This window comes from Setaria italica, chromosome V (assembly GCF_000263155.2).
Source record: "Setaria italica strain Yugu1 chromosome V, Setaria_italica_v2.0, whole genome shotgun sequence".
NCBI classification, from domain to species: Eukaryota; Viridiplantae; Streptophyta; class Magnoliopsida; order Poales; family Poaceae; genus Setaria; species Setaria italica.
This window is the reverse complement of record NC_028454.1, coordinates 13,487,700-13,506,398: the sequence shown is the minus strand read 5'-3', so window position 1 is coordinate 13,506,398 and position 18,699 is coordinate 13,487,700.

Here is an 18,699-nt window from a genome sequence, read left to right as displayed (position 1 = left end):
CACTTGCCTCGGGGTTGCAGGTGCCTTGCCTCGTGACCTGCTGCTAGGACCTGGAGTAGTGGATGCTGATGCAGTCCTTGAGGTGTTCACGGAGGGAGTCCTAGATATTCCACCTCTACCGTGGTGGATAGGAATACGCCGTGATCCTGAAGAAGTGCCCTGGCCATTGTCGTCGTGGTGCACATCTGGGGCCGACATGTAATTCATCTTCATGGCCATTCGCCTGTAGCTTCTTCGAACCCTCTACAACATGTAAGCAGCATAGAGTCGCCATTATGATATTAAGAGGGTTATAAAGATAGTACGAGGATCAATGAAAATTAGGCTGTGCTTGTACCTATGCAAACTGATGAAGCACACCATCACCAAATCCGCTTGCATGCTCCATGACCACGCCGCCTCGTGGGCAAGCTTTGCAAGCTGCTGTCCCTGTACATATAGTTTTCATTTCATGATTTATTAATGTTATGGTATTGTGATTACATACCTTGACAAGGGAAATAGACAGAATGGAATCTTACCATGTAGTCATGCAGAGGTGCACGCTCAGGCTATGTTCCTAAGCGTGTCATCGTGTCGTACTCATCAACTATGTCATCGAAGGAGTCGGACGATGGATTCTCAATAGGCTCAATGGTCCAAGATGGCTTGATCCTAGTTCTGATGGCTGGATAGTACCATCGAAGGTACCCCTTGTGTGGTCCTGCATGCCAATACGGCCCATCACCGGGATCACATCTTAGCCTATTATCCTACCGCTGCAGGTACTCAGCATGCTTGACCCTCCAGTCATTCTCCTTGTACCTCTTCTTGCGGTCGATCCTGCATTACAAATTTCACAAGTTATTAGCCTAACATGTTTCATAGGTCTATCGAAGAAGCAAAATGGGTAATGATTCTTGCATACTTGTGCAATGCCTGTGAAGTCGAGTACTCCATGGGAGGGCATTGTTGTGCCCTACCAAACTGCCGCATCACCCTATGCGGCAAATGCACCTCAACGATGCAGTACAAGATCAGTGGACTTGTAGACCTCCACAACTGCCTGTCTCTGTAGCACATAGGTGAAAATATGATCTGACTTAGCTGCTCACGGGTGTATGGTTCCCATTCAACCTTCAAAATTTGGTAAAAACAATAGTTACTTTATAGGTGATTATATGCAATTGAGCTTAAAAGGACTATGGTGACCAAATTACCTAGTTTTGCGTGACACAATCAAGATCGTTTGTGTAGAACTTGTATCGTCTTGGCGGAGGGCCATGAATAGGCTCCGCATGCTTCCACACATGTGCGAATGTGGGAAATGAATCCTGTCGTTACCAAGGCTGAAAATTCAAAGGAATCCGATTGTTAGCAAGGTACAAAAGATGTGAGAAATAGAAAGCGGAAAGGGGAAGTCATCGTAGTGTTATACCTCCACGCGAAGACAGCAGGGTCGACCCACCGAGATTCACTCCCAAACCCAAATCTGCAGCAGATACGCACACCCTCCAAGATTTGCATCCCTTGTAGTGTGTGTGCAAGCATCACACAGCTACCTGTACAGCCAAGCAAGCACTGCTAAACCCCAACGTAGTCACGGATGTTGTCCCAATTCTGACCCAAAATTGGAAAAACCATCCAAGACACGGTGTTCCCAGCTGCATCAGTTAGCAGGAAGGTGCTAACAAAGTGCCACAGCCAAACACGAGTGTGCCTCTCCACAACCTCGTCAGCTGCTCCCGGTGGGCACACGCTGAACTGCTCCCTCAACCATGCGAAGCTCACCTCGGAGGTCTTCTTCGAGTTGTCTCCCTCCTCGGGCTCTGGAGGCCCGATCCCAATGTGCAGCTCTACCATGTCACGTCAGTTCTCACTCTAAATGATCCCCGTCACTGGAAGCCCCTCCAGTGGAAGACCAAGGATCATGGCCACATCCTGCATGGTTACAGTCATCTCGCCGCACGAGAGGTGGAAGGTGTGAGTCTTCGGACGCCAGCGGTCAACCATGGTGGTCAACAAGGGTCCATCCATCGGATGGAGGCCCGCAGCAACCACCACGGCAATGTCTAGAAATCCAGCTCTCTGGAGGTACGGCACGTAGCACTCATCCCACCTAAGTGGGGAGTGCACTCACGGGGTAATAGCTTCAATTCCTGCAAAACAACCAAATAATTGGAAATAAGATTATTTCTTACCATACAAGGAAATGGAAATAAATGGAAAAAGGTTCTTTGCAAATAAATGGAAACAAATGGTATCATATCAAATGGTATATTATCATTCAACTATAAATAACAATAGGTAGTGATAAGATTTACGCAATCATGCAGACGGGTTCTAAACAAGCTGTTGGCGCTAGAAATCGGTCAACCGAATCCCCAGCGTCTGACACACGACCCGGGAGAATCTGCTTAACTCCTGTTCGGGTGATTGCCCTGGTGCGGTTCGCGCGGCGTGCCAGCCAATCTAACCTGTTGATTGGCAAGGAAGGATACGTGTCAGATCAAAAGTCACGATCGGCTAAATTTCCGATCCCGAGGGAGCTTATCAGCGAATCGGCCGATTTGCCGTAATAAAGAAATCGGCTATGAAGCAACTGATTACTGTAGCAGCGTAGAAGGAAACTACTGGAGTAATCAGTACAACGCTACAATAACAGCACTAGGAACAGATCTAATCGGCTATATGTAAAATAAGAGAATTAAATAGCAGAATATAAGGAAAACCGAAACTGCCGATTCCTAGCTGGATAACTGGTGATAAAACTAGAAAAACAGGTAAAACCTATGATTCTAGTAAATATTGATAACTAGTGAATAAATCTAAACGAAACGATAGCGATGCGCCCGAAGTTAAAGCTTAGAATTTACTCGGTAATCGGAACTTACAAGATCGGCCGGAGGTCAAGTTGATGCAGCCCCGCCAACCCGTACGAACTCGTGAAAAAGAAGAAAGTATTTGGCGACGTCGCCTGCTTGAAAGTAAGTACGAGGAAATAGTAACTTGTTGTATTGAGTAGTTGATGATTACAGATCTACAAAGGTGGCTATTTATAGCCCCGTACAGATGACTCCTTATCCGACTAGAATTCTATCCCTAATTCAAATAGAAAACGAATATTTACAAGTACGACTCGTACTAGGTTGGTTATTATACATTTCACGGGCTGATTTCCTCTTCATCCTTCTGATCCTTTCCAAGCTCATACCGGCCCAATTATTCCAGCCTCCTAATCGGCTGATTCCTTATCGGCAAAGGGTAACCGATTCACGAACCAGGCGTGTCCGATCCAAACCCCAAGGGCATCCATCGACCGATCTTGTACTGTAACATCAGCCGATCCTGGACTGTAGCATCAACCAACCGATCTCTAACTGTAGCACCATTCGGCCGATATCCAACTGTCATCCCTGTATCCTTCCCATTTCTTCTTTACCTGACGCCGATTTTACTTGTGACGAAATCCGGCGTCAACACATGCCCCCCAGTTTCGGAGTAAAACATAGTCTTTTACTTCGAAATTCTTTTCAACTTCCCCTCCGAAACAGCCGCAATGAAAATATCCTTCCGTTTCGCGGTCTTCCAGCTGATGATTGTAATCTTTTCGAAACGGGCGCCCATGACAACCACTACTCCCGAAAAACTCGAAACGCCGGCGCGGTAAAAATTCCATTTTTACCCTTCATCAGGCACCTTTTAAATATCAGTTCACCCCGCACCTCCTTTTCGAGCTCACGTCCTTCTTCCTCAGCGCGCGCGCCTTCTTCTGTCCCCAGCACTTTCCTTTAGCTCCGAAGCTTCCTAGCGCCATCTTCCTGTCGCTTTTCCTCCTCCCCTCCAATGGCGGGCACTTTCAGGCGATTCTCCCGCTCGCGATGCTCCAGAAATGGCGACTCCTGCGGAAGTAGTGACAGTGGTGGCTCCATCATCAGAAGAAGGAGCTTCATCGGAGATCCCAATGGCGATCCCCATAGCGGCCTTATCCTCCGCAGCTGCACCGGCGGTCACGCCGACTACAAGGAACTTCATCCCTGAGGTTATTACCGAATTCTTCCTTTATCGGCAACGCATTTACTTTAGATCTATTTCTTACTTTTGCACCCCCTTTCCTTTTTTAGACGGTTAGACATCGCATTACCATCCATCTTACGGGAAATCCTAGCCTTGTCTGTCTTGGACCTATGGGAAACCCAGATCCAACCGAGCTCATTAATTTGGAAACCCATAGAATCCCCTTCAAACAATCCACCATGGACTTGGATCATTGGCTGGGCACCTTTAGATCTTGGCCGAATAAAACTCCTGGTTGGAGGGAGTGGTACCAACGGATAGCCAAGCCAAAGAGAGTTCAATGGGACGAGCTCAAAATCGGCCAGTGCATCAACCTATCTTTGTCCCAGATGGAGCGAAATGAACCATTGGTGATAGCAGCCTCTTACTTTTGGTCTGATGCCCTCAATGCATTCTTATTTGGACATGGGCCTATGACCCCCACACTGGCCGATGTGGTTTTGCTGACCGGCCTAGACATCTCCTCCCCGGACACACCTTTCCGCCTTTTAGCCGCAACATCACATCGGCTGGACACGAGGGGAATTGGTGGGTGGAAAGGATTTATCAGATGCAACAAAAGGGCCGGGTCAGTTGAGAACAGGGAGCACACGGCCTTTTTAATGATGTGGTTGGAAAAACACTTCTTTTGTGGGAGAGCAGCCGGCCCGTCAACCAACACCCAGGCTTTAGCCGAAGCACTATCGGTAGGAACCCCTGTTCCTCTTGGAAAACACCTGCTAGGGGCGGCTTACCACATGCTCCACCAAATCGGCACCAAACTTTCCAAGGGGGAGCCGATTGGAAATCCAGGCGGACCCTGGTGGTTCATCAATTTGTGGCTGAACCTATATATGAGCAAGATATCTCAGCAGAGGGTAGAACACATGACATTTCCCAATGTTGAATCGACAGAAGATCCCACTGCTCGACGCCGATGCACATCCTTCGGTGAAGCGGCATCAGCCTTCCCCGGTTGCCTGTACTCTGCTACGAAAGTGGCCGAGTACTTCCGATGCTTTTACAACGGTTTCAATGAAGATGCAACCGTCTGGTTTCCTTATCGGCAAGTGACCCAATCTTCGAGCTCCCAACTTGCTTTGACTCAACTACTGGCCGATTTGTTGAGGAGCTCACCGATGAGTTAATCAAACCAGGAATCCTGCCAGCAAACTTCTTCTCGGGGAAAGATGCTCCTACATATGAGTTCTACAATCCCTCTGCTGCAGCACGTCAACTCGGCATGGGTCAGCTGCCGATTCAAGTGTACTTTGCTGGCCGAGCCAAGTTCAGAGATGGGCTTACAACAGGTCTGGACTACAGTCGGCTGCGAGACCGGATCCCAGACTCCACCACCATTGACTTGAACAACTGGATAGTAGCTCCCTTCGCTGTCCAGCCTTTCAAGCTTTGGTGGGCCGAATGGAAACAATTCCTTTTCTGCAACTCCGCATCGGCATACTGCAATCTCCTAGACCCAACCAACATCGACCCGAATGCCGAGGTATATTTCCTTAGCCGATTTTTATTCTTTTATCAATGCAGCCGAACACTAACGTTTTGCTATTGCTTCAGTCCGAGAACCGTGTCCCCCCAACACACAGCCGGAGTGGTCGGTTAATAGAAGATCATCCATACACCACCTACCCTCTCATCGGCTATGATGCTCCGTCTGTGGACGTGATTGCTGGCCGATCGAAGCAAGCACAGAAGAAAGTCACCAAGAAGACCAGTCGCCGAGTCCGGGTCCGTATAGAATCGGCAGATCCTCCCACGCTCGCATCGGCAGAAACTTCGGCCGTACCACCTCCCCCAGCTGCCAGAGACATTGACACTCAAGTTATCGCGCAAGCTGGGGCAGCCGCTGCATCACTACTGTTAGAGGCCGTACAGGTAAACTTATGTTTAACCCTTCCGATTGTTGTTTCGATACTAATCCCTCTTTTCTTAGACAACACATATTACCCCTATGGACACACAACAATCGGCAGCAACCCAATCGGCCATCGACGCGCCCCCGCTTCCATCCGTTGAGGTATAACACAATTTCACCGATTCCCCTAGTAATTGAATAATATGCTTACTCAACCTTCTGACACAGGTCATCGGCACGCCAAGCGCTCCTCAACCACTGGTCCTCTCTCGGGAAGCTGGTCCAAGCACAGCGCCAATCATCGTGGAATCTTCCTCTTCTGATGAACCCATGGCACCAGCCCCTGAGCCGAGGATGACGGCTTCCAAAATGCAGCTCGAGGAGATTCGATTCAAAGAGGTAATAAATCTTTCAACTTTATTTAGCCGATTTGCTATCACCATCAGCCGATTTATTTTTCTTCTTTACTATTTCCAGGAACAGGACACCCCTGACAACAGCCTCTTCTCTTTCGCGGTCGCCCTCTCTGACGATGAAGAAGTCGCCTCCCGCCAGGTTACCTTGAGCTCCATCCCCGACGACGTCCGAGCCAAGCTTACCAGCATCCGATCCCTTCTTCAAGGAGACATCGACCGAGTGCCAGAAGAAGCGGAGGAAGCCTTGGCGCCAGCCGCATACATCGAGTCGATGAGGATCCCGATCTTCAGAGCCCTTCGTCACATGACCGATCGCGCCAAGTTGGCCAAGACTCGTGAAGAAGAGGACGCGTACAAACGTCAGGCTCAAGAGGTGCACCAACGTATTCATTTTCTGGAGGACTCCCGCTCGGGGATCGTCGGCGAAATAGACCGCCTCAAACGCCGAAGGGCAGAGCTCGCCAAGGAGATGGAGCAGGTGACCAAGGCAATAAGTGCTGAAGAGAAAAGACTCCAAGAGCTCCCCTATGTCATCGCCAATCTAAAACAGGAGAGGCAGCATTTGGCCCATGAAGCCCTGAAGCTCCACCGTAGCGCGTCAGAAGTCCCCGGATCGGCGGATGACGACCAACGGATTTTGGACTCTGCCGATCAGATCCGGCGCCGGGCGATTGCGGCTATCGATACCCTTCTGGGTAATCTGTAAAGGCACTGACTATTTTGTACGAACCTTTAATAACTGCTTTGACCGTCCTTTGTGACGCCTCTTTTATTCATTGCCCTTCTCGCACCTTTACCAAACATCCACGACTCTTTCTCTTATAAATGCCGGCCTAGACCCCCCTTCCGAGAGTACCAGTTAGGCTTCGGCTTTACTTTCTCAAACCGCTCTCATCAGCGCGACCTTCCATCATGTCTTCATCGTCTTCCTCTTCCTCTGTCAACCAGGTGAAACTCCGGCCTTGATCCTCCTTCTCTATTTAACTCCTTTGAAGGGGATCACCTTTTTGATCTTTCTTTCTTTCAGCCACGGCGTCTTAGCCCCGAGCTCGAACGCGCCATCGAGCTCATGCACTCTGATGAACCGTTGTCGTCAGAGGATAAGGATCTAATCAGGGCTCACCGTGACGAACTTCAAGAACATGTCCCCGCTGACATCCGTCGGATCTGGGACTTTCTGGACGGCAACGCCCGCCGGCGACCTCAAGCCGACAGAAGTCATCCGCTTCCTCCACGGGTCGCCCCTGAAGATGCGTCAGCAGGAACGTCGCGCCCGGCCATGGACCGAAGTCACCCTCTCCCCCGTCAAGTCGAAGCGGAGGCTTCGATGAAAGAGATAGAAGAAGAGTACATCCGCCTTATGATAGAGTTAGGTCAGGCAGAGAGAGAGAGCGTAAGAAAAAGAATAGTTAATTATTATTTTTTGTCCTAAGGGCGACTTGTACCTTGTCGGCCGTGTAACCCACCGTCCGTACCGAATGAATACATCGGCCGATTTGGACGATTACATGTTTTTTCTAGACAAACCGTTTTGTATCAGCTTGTTGTTTTGTGGTCAATCCTTTATGCTCCGACCCATATACTAGGGTAGTATCTTTTCAGGTACCTTCCGTTCAGAGCCCTAGTAAACTCTTCTCCCTCGATTGTTTCCAAAATATAAGCATTTCCTGGAGCACATCTGCCGATTTTATACGGCCCTTCCCATGTAGGGAACCATTTTCCGAATTTAGGATCTTTCGACCCAATCGGCAATACTAACTTCCAAACCAGGTCTCCAGGGGCGAATTGTTTGACTTTGACCTTCTTATCGTACCACCTGGCTACTTTCTTCTTGTTTTCCTCAATGCTTATCAAAGCTCTCAACCGCTGGCCAGCCAAGTCATCAAGTTCCCTTTTCATGAGTGACGAGTAGTCTTCGGCCGTTAATTGGTCCTGGAGCGAAATGCGCCTCGACCCCGCCCTTGATTCCCATGGTAGTACTGCATCGTGACCGTACACCAACTGATAAGGGGATAACTTGGTAGCCCCATGGCAAGCCATCCTGTATGCTCATAGGGCTTCAGTTAGACATAGATGCTATTTTTTAGGCTGCTCCTCTATCTTCCTTTTGATTAACTTAATTATCCCTTTGTTGGAGGATTCGGCCTGGCCGTTGGCTTGGGCGTAATATGGAGAGGAGTTTAATAATTTGATTCCCATATCGGCCGTGAATTCTTCGAATTCCCCTGATGTGAACATTGTCCCCTGATCGGTCGTAATAGTCTGGGGAATGCCGAATCGGTAGACGATATGGTCCCTTACGAAGTCGGCCATGGTAGCCGATGTTACGGCTCTTAACGGAATTGCTTCCACCCATTTAGTAAAGTAATCAGTAGCTACCAGAATAAATTTATGCCCTTTGCTTGATGGAGGGTAAATTTGGCCGATAAGGTCTATTCCCCATCCTCTGAACGGCCATGGCTTGATAATGGGATTCATGGCCGATGCGGGCGCACGTTGGACATTCCCGAACTTCTGACAATCCTGGCATCCCTTATAATATTTGAAGCAATCTTCGAGGATCGTTGGCCAGTAATACCCATTATTCCTGATCATCCATTTCATCTTATGTGCCGATTGGTGTGCCCCACATACCCCTTCATGGATTTCTCCCATTAGAGTCTTAGCTTCCTCTGTTCCCAGACATTTGAGCAGGACGCCGTCAATTGTTGGGTAGAATAAGTCGTCTTCAAGCAGTACGTATTTAGTAGCATGAAAACGCACCCGTTGTTCCACCTTCTTAGACGGATCTTTCAAGTAGTCGGCAATTTCTTTCCGCCAGTCATCGCCGCAAGTTCCAGAGCCATAGCGCCTAGAATTGGCCGATATCCAGATGCGTGCTGGGCGAGTTTGTTGGCATCCTCGTTGTGATCTCTTGGTATGTGCTCGATTACTGCCGATTTAAATTCTTTTAAGAGCTGCAGGCAATCTTCATAATAAATTTTCAATACATCGTCCTTGCATTCGGACCTCCCGGTTAACTGATCCACAATAAGCATGGAATCTCCGAAAATTTCAACAGAATCGGCCTTGACTTCTCTTAGTAGTTGCAATCCCTTCAATACAGCCCGGTACTCTGCTTGATTGTTAGTGGCGGTGGCTTCTATCGGCAGACAAAAAACATAACTTGCCCCCCAAGGCGATATGAGGACGATGCCGATTCTTGATCCGACCCCACATAACGATCCATCAAAGTATAAAGTCCAAGGTACCGGTTCCACGAAGGTGATCTCTGGCCCGCAGTGTTGGGCGACGAAATCGGCCATGACCTGACCCTTGACGGCTTTAGCCGATTCATACCGTAGGTCAAACTCCGACAAAGCTAATATCCATTTGTCGATTCGTCCTTTCAAGATCGGCAGTGACAGCATGTATTTTACTACGTCGTCTTTGCATACGACTACACATTCCGCCGACAGTAAGTAGTGCCTGAGTTTGGTGCATGAGAAGTATAGACGTAGGCACAACCGCTCCACTGGAGGATATCTTGTTTCGGCGTCCAGAAGTCTTCTACTGACATAATAAATTACCCGTTCCTTTCCTTCGAACTCCTGGACTAGGGCCGACCCAATAGCCATTTCATCGGCTGATAAGTATAATTTAAATGGCTTACCAGTTTGAGGAGGGACTAACACCGGCGGTGAAACCAAGTAATGCTTGATATCTTCCAGTGCCTTGCGTTGCTCCTCCCCCCATATGAACTCCTGGTCAGACTTCAACTTCAATAGTGGTGTGAACGCCTGAATCCGCCCAGATAGATTAGATATGAATCTTCTGATGAAATTCACCTTGCCGATTAAAGACTGCAATTCAGTTTTATTCTGCGGGGCCACGACTTTGTTGATAGCCGCTATGGTCTTCCGATTGATTTCTATTCCCCGCTCGTGCACCATGAATCCTAAGAACTGTCCGGCGGACACGCCGAAGGCACATTTATTGGGGTTCATCTTTAGCCCATGTTTCTTGGTGCACTCCAGCACTCTTCGCAAATCGGCCAGATGCTCTTCGTGTCCTTTGGACTTGACCACGACGTCGTCGATGTAGATCTCTACCAGGATGCCGATGAGTTTGTGAAATATGTAGTTCATGGCTCTCTGACACGTGGCGCCGGCGTTCTTCAAGCCAAAAGTCATCACCACCCACTCGAATAGACCAAGGTGGCCCGGGCATCTGAAGGCCGTTTTGGGTATGTCCTCTTCGGCCATAAGTATTTGATTGTATCCAGCGTTTCCATCCATGAAGCTAATAATCTTGTGTCCCGCGGCAGCGTCTATCAGCACATCGGCCGTTGGCATGGGGTACCCGTCCATCGGTGTGGCCTGATTAAGATTCCTGAAATCAACGCACACACGTAGCTTTCCGTTCTTCTTGTACACTGGTACAATGTTGGAGATCCACTCGGCATAACGGCATTGCCGAATAAATTTTTCTTCGATTAGCCGAGTTATTTCGGCTTTTATGTCTGGTAGAATTTTAGGATTGCACCGCCGTGCCGGCTGTTGATACGGCCGATATCCTGGTTTTATGGGTAGCCGATGTTCAACAATAGAATGGTCTAATCTAGGCATCTCATGATACTCCCAAGCAAAACAATCCTTAAATTCTCTTAACAAATTTGTCAGTTTACATTTGTATTCTGGGTCTAAATTTGCACTAATATAAGTCGGCCTTGATTTGGTGCCATCACCTAAGTCTATCATCTCTAATGAATCGGCCGACGTGAACCCGTGCCCTAGCTTCCCATCTTCTCGGGTGAACTGATCCATTTAATCTGAGTCCTCGGAGTCGACTGCTCAGATCGGCTGTAGGCCAAAATCGGACACCTTCAGGAAGTCGGTATCCCATACTCTATCGGATATGCACCTGACGGTTTCGCAGCTCCACTGCTGCGTGTCGGCTGCCGCGATGCTGTACGCGGAATCGGCATTGACCACCTCGATGTTGTCACCGACCCATTGTACAAGACATTGATGCATCATCGATGGGATGCAGCAATTCGCGTGTATCCAGTCTTGGCCGAGTAGCATGTTGTAGGATCCCTTGCCATTAATAATAAAGAAGGTAGTGGGAAGGGTCTTACTGCCGATGGTGAGATCAACGCAGAGGGCGCCGCGAGCGGGGGACACGTTGCCTTTGAAGTCTTTGAGCATCATGTCTGTCTTGGTCAAGTCATCATCGCTTTTCCCAAGCTTCCGGAGCACGGCATACGGCATAATATTGACTGCAGCTCCTCCATCTACCATTAATCTGGTGAAGGGGCGGCCGTTGACATGCCCTTTAAGGAACAATGGTTTCAGGTGTTGCCGTTTGTCATCTTCGGGTTTCTCGAACGTGGCTATCATTGGCTCTAAAGCCAATTGCGCCATCTGTTCTTCTATCGCCGACATATCCTGTCGGTCGGCAGGAGTCATGAATTCCATTGGCAGTATGAAAACCATACCGATGTCGGCTGCCGATTCATCGCCTGCCGATTCGTCGCCTCCTTTATCGTTTCTTTTGGGGCGCCACACCTGAGACCTGCCTTCCCTCTTGTCCGACGTGCACTATTGTTCTTCCTCCTGCTGTTCCCATTGGCGGAGACATTGGATCCTTCGTTTTTGAGATTTGGTCAAACCGTCGGGACACCACCTGGGGTTTACTGGTTTGGTTCTTGGCCTGGCGCGTTCCCATTCTGGCTCGCGTCCTAAAGGGTTTTCATCTGTCACTCGAGCATAGGCCATCTCTTCAAGCTGACTGCGAACGTTGCCCCTGTTTTCTGACCGGTCATGTCGATCAAACCTGCCCCCCGGCCTGTCATGGCGTCCGTCTTCCGACCGGTCATATCGGTCACTTCTGCCCCCCAGCCGATCACGCACGGGAGGGCGCCGGTCGTCTTGGTCGTGCCAGTTCCTGCTGATCGGTTCTGGTCTTCCGTCTCTGGAGCGAGACCTGTTGAATGGCCGATTGTTACGATACGGGCCGTTGCATTCCGGGCAATTATCGGCCGAAGGTAGCTTGAGGTTGCTTTCCCAACAGTGGATGAAGAACGGGCACCTCCAGTGATCTTCGTATCGCCGCATCGCTTCTTCCCGGGATCTTGAGCGTTCGTGTTGACGCTGATATTTTTAGAGCAGGAATTGAGAAGTAATGCGTGGCTCACCTGATTCACCGTCGTCATCCTCCATCCGCCGCTTCCCCTTGACGTCTTCGGTCGTCGCTTGATTTCTTGGGTCCACGGCACCACTCTTTTTAGCCGATTCGGACATCAGCACCTTTGTTTGGAGCGAGTTCCTCCCTGTGTCAACCATGTTGGTGGGGAAGGGGTGCTGGTCGATCTTCATCGGCTTGGTTGATTTTGTTGGTACTTCAAACTTAAGTCTGCCCTGCTCAATGGCCGACTGTATCTGCTGCCGGAAGATTTTGCACTCATTAGTGTCATGGGATGTAGCGTTGTGCCACTTGCAATATTTCATCTTCTTCAGTTGTTCGGCAGAAGGTATTGTATGATATGGCGAGAGCTTGATCTGTCCTTCCTGGAGGAGAAGGTCAAAGATTTTGTCGGCCTTCGTCGTGTCAAAGCCGAATGTTTCTGGCTCTTTCTTGCCGAACGGGCATGATATTGGCTTCTTTCCCTTGACCCACTCCGCAAGACCGATCTCAGCATCTTCTTCAGCTTCAACCTCTTCCAGGAACGCAACCTTCTTCTGGAAGTTCCTCCGTGGGTCGAAAGAACGTACCTCCTGTCCAGACAATCAGTGGACGATCTGGCTTAAGCTCTCAAACTCCTGAGAGGCATACTTCTCTTTGATGTGGGGCAGGAGACCTTGAAAGGCTATATCAGCAGCTGTGCGTCGTTCAGAGCCAAAGAGTAGCATTTGTTCCTAATTTCCCGAAACCTCTGTACATATGAGGATATCGGCTCGTCGCTTCTCTGCTTGAGGCTGGTCAAATCGGACAGCTTCATCTCATGCACCCCGGCGTAGAAGTATTTATGAAACTGTGTTTCCAAATTGGCCCATGTAATAATCGAGTTCGGCGGTAATGTCGTGAACCACTGGAAGGCCGATCCGGACAAGGATGATGAGAATAGCCGCACCCGTAGAGCATCTTGCGCAGCTGCCTCTCCGCATTGGATGATAAATCTATTCACGTGCTCCACGGTTGAAGTATCATCCATCCCCGAGAATTTGGTGAAGTCAGGAACTTTATACCGATGGGGAAACGGCAGTAGGTCGTATGTAGACGGGTATGGTGTCCTATAAGTGTAAGTTTGTACTTTCGGCTTCAAGCCGAATTGTTCCTGAATCACTTCTGCTATACGTGCCGACCAGTCCGGCTGTTGCTGGTAAACCATTGGCTGAGGGACTGGCACGTGTTGGTATACTGGAGGTGGAATGGCCTGATGCTGAGTGAAAGTAGGTGGCATCTGAGTGAAAGCCGGCTGTGTGTTCAGGGTCGGCTGTTTGAATGAGCCACTCGTTTCATCATATAGTACGAGCTCTGCTGCTTTGCTTATCTCCGGTGCGACAGGTTGGTACGGCGGCATAGTTGGTCGAGTGGCCGCCTGGAAAGATGCGTGGAATTGGGGGCTTCCCGGACTAGCCGATTGATTCTGACCGGCCGTGGTTGATGGTGCCCCCCAAGGCGCTGGGCTAACCGGAGGGAACGGCGCAGAGGACAGCTGGACGGAGTGTGGCTGAAGGTGCTGTGTGCCATTATACCCCATAGGAATTGATGATGAGGAAGCGCCTGAACCCCCAACAGGAAATTGGATCGGCTGAGAAACCGAATTCAAATACCCCTGGTTTGGTGGAATCGGCTGAGTATATGCTGGTCCCTTGTATCCTTGAGGTACCCCGCTAGTAAAGGAGCTGATGACGGCATTGTACACCGTATTTGCAAGCACCGGGGATTGATCAATGAAGGCGTGATAAACGGACTGTTGGACCGTCTCGGCCATGTTGTCTGAGTCCTCGGTGATTGTGATCTGGCGGGGAGTTGGAAACGGAGACTTTTTGATAGTCTCCCCGCTTCTGGAGCGACTGAAAGATTGCAGGCAAGCCTTCCGGAACTGTGCCGTATGCTTCTCCAGTTCTTCCTTCTGGTCGTCCTTGAGGTCTGCTTCCGTCACTTCGATGACATTATCTCCGGAGACTTCAGCAGCTTTCGACATGGTGGCGGTTATATCTGTCCCACCGGGCGTGCCAAAAGTGTGTTGGCGCTAGAAATCGGTCAACCGAATCCCCAGCGTCTGACACACGACCCGGGAGAATCTGCTTAACTCCTGTTCGGGTGATTGCCCTGGGGCGATTCGCGCGGCGTGCCAGCCAATCTGACCTGTTGATTGGCAAGGAAGGATACGTGTCAGATCCAAAAGTCACGATCGGCTAAATTTCCGATCCCGAGGGAGCTTATCAGCGAATCGGCCGATTTGCCGTAATAAAGAAATCGGCTATGAAGCAACCAATTACTGTAGCACCGTAGAAGGAAACTACTGGAGTAATCAGTACAACGCTACAATAACAGCACTAGGAACAGATCTAATCGGCTATATGTAAAATAAGTGAATTAAATAGCAGAATATAAGGAAAGCCGAAACTGCCGATTCCTAGCTGGATAACTGGTGATAAAACTAGAAAAACAGGTAAAACCTATGATTCTAGTAAATATCGATAACTAGTGAATAAATCTAAACGAAACGATAGCGATGCGCCCGAAGTTAAAGCTTAGAATTTACTCGGTAATCGGAACTTATAAGATCGGCCGGAGGTCAAGTTGATGCAGCCCTGCCAACCCGTACGAACTCGTGAAAAAGAAGAAAGTATTTGGCGACGTCGCCTGCTTGAAAGTAAGTACGAGGAAATAGTAACTTGTTGTATTGAGTAGTTGATGATTACAGATCTACAAAGGTGGCTATTTATAGCCCCGTACAGATGACTCCTTATCCGACTAGAATTCTATCCCTAATTCAAATAGAAAATGAATATTTACAAGTACGACTCGTACTAGGTTGGTTATTATACACTTCACGGGCTGATTTCCTCTTCATCCTTCTGATCCTTTCCAAGCCCATACCGGCCCAATTATTCCAGCCTCCTAATCGGCTGATTCCTTATCGGCAAAGGGTAACCGATTCGGGAACCAGGCGTGTCCGATCCAAACCCCAAGGGCATCCATCGACCGATCTTGTACTGTAACATCGGCCGATCCTGGACTGTAGCATCAACCAACCGATCTCTAACTGTAGCACCATTCGGCCAATTTCCAACTATCATCCCTGTATCCTTCCCATTTCTTCTTTACCTGACGCCGATTTTACTTGTGACGAAATCCGGCGTCAACACAAGCATACATGGACCACACTGCAACCCACCACTAAACGAGTATCTTTGTGCAAACATGAGTCAGTTTTTAGGTATGTCAAAAAAGCATGAGTCCAGCATGAAGCATGCTCATGGCCATAGTATATTTCATAGAGAATAGAAAAAAATTATGAATGTAAAAAACGTATGTAAAAAAAATATGAATGGCCTATGTGATTCAAATATCATGTCAAGAGGGTTTGAAGTCATTTTTAAACAAAAGGTATTTAGAGGTTGTTGTCAGCTTTTAAAAAGGTCACTCTAGGTTCCAAAAATTATTGAACTACATTTCAAATTATTATTTGGCTTTAAGAATGTTGATGGCATATTTTCTAGATATGAGCACTGAGATAGAAGATACATGCAAGTGCCAAGTATATGTATGGTCAATGTTGCAATGGGCCAAAATATTAAGTTGCAGGTGGTTTCTAACATGTGTTGTAAGACTATATAAATATCCGACTTCCAGGTGTTTTTGGTTGTAATCAATACGAAATCATGGTCTATTTATTAGACACATTCTTAGCTAGGGATTCAGTCTTATTCTTTAAATGAATGACTAGCAGTCTTATGTAAGCAAAAAAAAAGGAATACTAGCAGTGGTTTGCGTTCTTATTGACTTTCCATAGAAAATAAACTGAGCTGGTATAGGTTTGGTTACACTATTACTATTATGTGCCATTTGGTATTATAAGTTACAAAAATCAAGCATACTCATACATTAGTAAACAAAAAATTAGCAAACTTTATTTGAGGGTGAATCTACATAATCTCATTCATATAATATGTAGTACCTCGTGGAGGTTGGCGAGGAGGTGGCTGCGGTGCTGCACGTCGTACACGGCCTTAAGGAGCGGGTAGACTGGGTCCGCAGTCCTAAAATAGAATAAACAATATTCATTAGTAAAAATGTTCTCTGCATGATAAGTAGAGTAACAATGAAAATTTACTATCAATAAATGTTATAATGATAACCATACAAAATACGACCTTTGCGACTACCCTCAGGTTGGAAGAACGCTTGCTTCTATTTTTCATTTTAGATTTCTTGCTCTTAGATTTCTTCTTGCGGCATGTACAATTCTTAATGAACTTGTGGCACTTGGAGCAATGATTTTCCGACGTATCCACATCAAAATCACCAGTCCCATAATCTGCTAAAAGCCTCCCTTGCGACTCGTCCATGTCACCTCTCAAATGCTTCTTCTGCCTACTACCCATTTTGTTTTCTCTTCAAATTGGAGTTTGAGACGTACTCTAGCCCTTCATATGGCGACCATTGTGATGGATCAAGGTAAGGTTCAAAGCTTGGTTCCCAAATTTTAATGGTGTGCTCCCTAGAGTACAAGGGTGACATATACATGGGGCTTTCATAATTAAGACCTTTTGCCTTGCAAGTTGTAATGAAGTGTGAACATGGAAGGTACAACAATTGAGAAATGTTGCAGGTGCACGAAACTTCGTTGAGATCCACTCTATAGTGTCAGCCTCCATGGCTCTCACCGCTAAAGTTAGTAGTACCGAAACCTCTTATAGAATATGCCATTCTTTCTGGCCTGTAAGGTTCTAGTAATTGGTTAACGAACCTAAGCTCAGCCTCTGATATATTTTCATCTGCAACCTTACCATTCCTATGACCTTCATTCAATAGATCACGTGCCTTTTGCCATCTGTCTACAAAATACGCGTTGCATTTTTCGAACGAGTACTCAATAATTCCCGATACAGGTCTACTTTGGATGCCTTTGAAAACAGCGTTTAGGGATTCCGAGTAGTTTGTGGTCATAATACCCCAACGCATCCCTCCCTCATCGAAAGCCTGCACCCATTTGTCCTTATCCTCCATTTCAACCTTCAGCCATTATCTTGCATCATCATTCTTGTCCTTCACTAGATCTTCTAACTTCTCATAAAATTCTTTCTCCGTATGTACCATGCATAAAGTCTTCAACTTTCCAATCACCTCCTTGTTCTTTTGCTGACACCACATGTTGGCAACAAAGTGCCTCGTGCACCACCTATGCACAAGCGGTGGAAACCCTTCCATTTGGTCATTCGCACAATTTAGGAGGCCATGGTGCCTATCTGAGATCATACATACTTGCCGTGACGGTCCAAGTACGTGTCGCCGAACAAGTTTCATGAATCAGGACCAACTGTCGTTGTTCTCACTCTCGACCAAGGCAAAAGCTAGAGGGACAAGTTGTTGTTCTGAATCTACTACAACTGCCATCATTAGTGTACCCTTATACTTCCCGGTCAAGAATGTACCGTCAACAAGTATCACATGATGACAATGTTGAAAATACACGGCATTGTGGGAAGCACCAAAATACCCTTTGGAGCATGTGTTTCAAAACACCATTGTTAGGCTGCATCATGCCGGTTGAGTGAGTGAACCATTTAACCCTAGGATTGTAGTAGGCCATAGTTGTGAGTACCCTAGGAACCATGCCATAGGACTCCTTCCTCTCTCAAAAGTAGGGCAACGGCATATTGCTTCGCGTGCGATGTCTTTGAATACTTGACACGATATCCAGTAAAAGTGAATATGGACTCCATGAGAGATGGCACCGATGTCTCATTGTTGGCACGGACAATGCCTAGAATGTGCCGCCCAAGGTATTTTGTTGTGCACTGGGTGTACACTCTCTTCGGCTATGAACAACGACAAGTATGCGGTCGCACAACCTTTGAAATCCTCCATTGTCCAATGCTTTTAATTAGCCACGACCAGACATGCCACGGGCATCCTTGCTTGGACATGACATCATACCTTAGGTTCTTGTCAAAGTGAACTACACTAAAAGGCCTATGTAACCTCACTGCATAGTCAGCCAAGAAAAACTTGAGCTACTCAAGATTGTTGAGGTTCATTCCCTTCTTAATCACTGGACTCTCACTAAATGGTATCCCTTCAGAATTCACCATAGTAGATTCACATATAGCTTTGTGGACCATGCGTATGTCCTTAGCATTGGGAACGGATGGCAGT